The sequence below is a fragment of the Galeopterus variegatus genome, unplaced genomic scaffold (genome assembly GCF_000696425.1).
Source record: "Galeopterus variegatus unplaced genomic scaffold, G_variegatus-3.0.2 Scaffold2893, whole genome shotgun sequence".
Taxonomy (NCBI): Eukaryota; Metazoa; Chordata; class Mammalia; order Dermoptera; family Cynocephalidae; genus Galeopterus; species Galeopterus variegatus.
Genome location: NW_007729004.1, coordinates 138,354 through 142,599, shown reverse-complemented (window position 1 = coordinate 142,599; position 4,246 = coordinate 138,354). Strand labels below are relative to the sequence as shown.

Genomic DNA, 4,246 nt, shown 5'->3' with positions numbered 1-4,246 from the left:
AAAAAAAAAAAAAAAAAAAAAAAAAAAAAAAAAAAAAAAAAAAAAACGATCAGGCGTACAATGGGGAAGTTAGTATAGTTGCAGCCGCTTTATTTAATGAGTATAATTTATATTCAAAGTGGAGTCTCTGGCAAATAGAGCCCTTTTTAACATAACAAACGATGGAGTACCTTCCCACGTTAGGACACGTCCCCGGAATAAGAGCGGCATACGGTATAATGGGGCGAGTGGGTGTGCGCGTGCACACGTTCATGACCAAACCTTGACATTTGCCCCCTGTGATCTAATGTCCTTCATTAACGAGGGTGCCTCCAGCAAGTGGCTCTGCGACCTGTAGTTTATAAATAACGAATCCCAGGCACCGAAATATCGAAGTCGATCCCCCTCCGGACCAGAGGGGCAGTTTCCAGTCCTCTGTTCTGACCAATGTCCCGCATCATGATTCCCCTGGTGTACAGCTCCAGATCCAAGAAGCATTCCCCAAGCCCGCGAAATGAAAGAACGACAGACAGCCCTCCCAGCCCCTCCTCCCCGCAGCGAGGGCACCGTATGCTAATGCAGTCGGGGGAGACAACCGCGCGGCGCCTGCGAGCCAGCCCTCGGGTTCTCAGCGCTCAAGCGCGCCACTGCGGCGCGGCCACAAGTCACCTCGCGCTGCAGCAGACCCTCCTGCCGCGGGGGCGACCGGGGGAGGGGTCGCAGGTTAGGGGCCACCCTGAGTTCCGCGGCTGGATGGTTCACCTCTGGGAGATGTCTCCTCGCTCCTGTCCCACGCTTTCCACTGCAGTGATGGCGGGGATGGGGGCGGCACATCAGAATCACCTGTAGGGCTTTTGAGAACTCTACAGCCCCCTCCCCAAATTCTAGTCCACTCTCTCAGAGAAAGAAAGTCTCAGAATATTCAGGGTGAGGTGGACCAGTGGAGTTTGGGAAAGCCCCACAGGTGATTCTGGATGCGCACCCCTCGAGACACAAATACACACACTCGGACACATCTTGTGACTCCGAGGCTAAACAGGCCAGCCTTAGATTCTCTTCCGGAGTGCCCCAAAGTCCTAGAGCCTCGCGGGACGGTCTGAGGCTTTGGCGGCCAGACGTTAGGAAAAGCATCTCCAGCTCCTCGCTGCCCTCCTTATGCACCCTGAAGCGCTAACTGGATATCAACCAGCCAAGGTAAGTCCAAAAGGGAAGAAACCCGACCAGTTGCTTCAGCAAACTGCCTGGAGCAAGGCCGCCTCCCGCCCGCACACTTTCAGGTTTGGTGGACCTCGCAGTCGCAGAGGGACGCGGCGCCCTACCCCGTACCCCTCCCACCCCGTGCCCGCATCCGTCCAGTGGGGCATCCCCTCCTGCAGGGCTTTGCGGCAGGTGGCACCGTAAGAGTGGGCGCGGTGGCTTCGGCTGCAGCCCCTTCCCTGGCCACAGAACCGGCTCCCGCTTTGCCCTCCTTTTCCAAGTTGCTGCACCGCGCGCCCCGCAGCCGGAGACCCCTTCTTACCTCACCATGCAACACTTGGTTGCGCGGCTGCCCGGGACGCTCCTTCCTCGCGGCTTATTCCCTTACTTGGGAGGAAAGAGGAACCGAGAGACAGAAAGGGGACCGAAGCTGGCGTCTGCGCGTCCTCCCGCCCGCGCGGCCGTCTCGGGGGAGGGAGATGGCAGCCCGGGTGGGCTCCGCGGAGATCGGGCGGCCGGGCTGCGGTTGGGCAGAGCCAGGGTCTTCTGGCTCTGCTCGGGGATCCGCAGCTCGAAAGCAGTGTATCTGAGCTGCCCGCTACTACGGCACTGCGGCTCTGCGCCCTGCCCTCGCAGCCTGGCAAGTCCAGCTGCCACTCTCACTGCCGAGCCCTGCCCCCGGGCGCAGAGCCCGCCCCCGCCACACACGCGCGCGCGCGCACACACACGCGCCACACACAAACACGCGCGCACACCCATGAATGTGGATCCGCTCAGTGAGAACCAGCGTCCCTTTGATGCAACTTGGGCGCGGACATCGTTATGGTGCTGCTTCTCACTGCCAAGGCTTCGGTTCAGGAGGCTTAGGCGTGCGGAGAGGATGCGGCAGGCTGGGCGCCAGAGGCCAGCTGACCCAGGACGTGGTGGACAACTTTGAAAAATAACATACCCTTTGGGCGTTTCCTTATCTCAGCCGGGTTCTAGGCCACCTTAATTTCTCGACCAAATCAGAGAAAAAATAAAAATAAAAAGGCACGTTTTCTCCATTTCCTAGGAACTCACTGTCTCTAGTCTCCAAATCACTGGCTCTGACCAAAGGGACGTTTCTGACAACCCTGACCCCAGTGGCAGTGAATGGGTGGCCATTTAACCTGAAAAGATTTCTCCCTCTGCACACATATTGAGAGCCGATGCACCCTGCCAGAGCTCCGCTCTGATCCATGGGTCAGGTCTGAGAACCGAAGGTTGTTAATTTCCTTTGTCCTTTGATTTTGGGTGACCTTGGTTGTTTTTGTGCAGAACAAACAGACCACTTCTTTAAAATTATAGAAAAGCACAGAAAAGGGGCTGGGGTGAGGGGTAAAGGAACAGCATTAGCCAAGGCACTGTGACTTGCTTTTCTTTCCATGACGGCATGTCCACATGGGAGGTAATAGTGGTGGTGACACTATTTCAGGCATGTCACACCAGTAGGATGACTTCTATCCATTTCACATTGCATTTAGAATCATTAGGAGTTCAGACTCTCAACTGTAAAATATGTGGGGTTTACCAGTTTCCACAACCAAGAATTATTTTCCACCAGCAGGCAGTGAAGGTCCTGGGACAGGACTGCAGCCAAGAAAAGCTTTCTGCAGAGTGCAGAGGCGCCAAGGGGCCCTGGGTGTCTGGGCCTTTGGGGAAGAAGCCTGAAACACAAATGTCAGGCTGCCCTGAGGACCCCGATGGTCACTGGCCATGCCGAACCATCTGCAGGCAGTCTAATGGGGCAGATGAGGAACTGAGGCTCAGAGATCTCCCCAAGATTGCACATATGGTGATGAAGTCAGGGACAATACCAGATCCTGTGTTCAAACTTCATCCTGTCATTCACTCTTCACATTTCATTCTATCACCCTGGGTCGGTTCTCAAAGTTCCCTTCAGCCAGACTGAAATAATCTTGGTGAGGCCACTCTCAAAGTTCTTTTATCTTTTCTTATTTCCCTTTCACTCACTGACTCATTCATTTCACAACTATTTATTAAGGTTTTACTATGTCTTCAGGCACTTTTCCCCTGACTCTAGTCCTGGGCCTTACTTGGGAGGAAAGAGGAACCAAGAGACAGGAAGGGCTTAGAACCATTCTCTCTGGTAGAGGAGAACCCTGGACATGGGCTTGCTGTATGTATTTTCCCTGTGCTAGGTTAAGTGGATGTGGAACACACAACCCTCAACTTCTGGGCTGTACCCTCTATGCAAGAAAGTACAGTCATGTACATGTCACAGGAAAAGCATTCTGGCTTTATCTCTTCCTGGTTTCTTTTAAAGAAGACTAAACTGAAAGAGAGCCTGCATTTGGCTAAGCAGGATGATGGCTTTGGAGATACACATTGCAGGTAGGAGTTGGGGCAACATTGAGTTGTTCTTCCTATTAGAATGGGAAGGAAATAAGTGGGATGGAACAAATAGGGAAGACACGCAGAGACAGAGTGTGGAGCTTCGCCTTGGCTGGGAGCACACTGGGGAAGGGTAATGAGAGGGAAACTCACAGGACAGGGCTGTCAAATAAGGATTTGGAGAATGGCAATGCTTGCGAAGATTGGTAAATAGTTTGCTGTGGGGTGGGTTATGAAAGTCCCTGCTCCTATGAAGTAAATAATTAAAGTCAATATTGTTCACCAATTTGTTTATAAGTGGATTCCTTTGGGGATCTCGGGGTGGTACTGAGTTAAGCATCTGGGTTGATGCAGGGTGAGTACAGAGAAGCTCATGTGGACAGACAGCTGAAAGAGGGCTGACCACTGGGCTATCTGCTAATAAACATTACTCTGGGTCTTTTTTCTGCTATGCCTGGTCAGGAGGTGCTGCTGAGGAATTCCTCACTGTTGTCCCTGGAGGGGAAGCTTTTCATGGGCAACGCCGGGAAGAACCATGGGAGGAAAAGGATTAAATTCCATAAATGACCATATGCTTCAAAGCCTGCTCAACCCACAAAACTTTGGAGGGGCCAGTCCATTTTTAGAAATACTCATCACTTATTTGTCCCTTGTTAACCAATTTGGGGGGACAAAAATATGTTAGAAATTGGGG

At 52.8% G+C, this 4,246-nt stretch overlaps 1 protein-coding gene across 1 annotated transcript in view; it reads right to left on the bottom strand.

Moving 5' to 3' along the window:
* DGKG (diacylglycerol kinase, gamma 90kDa) overlaps positions 1 to 1,712 on the bottom strand; it is a gene marked incomplete at its 3' end in the record, with an annotated part of 113,176 nt that extends 111,464 nt beyond the window's left edge. The window contains exon 1 of the mRNA XM_008583354.1: positions 1,499 to 1,712. The remainder of the gene's footprint in view (positions 1 to 1,498) is intronic.
* Positions 1,713 to 4,246: the final 2,534 nt, after the last annotated feature.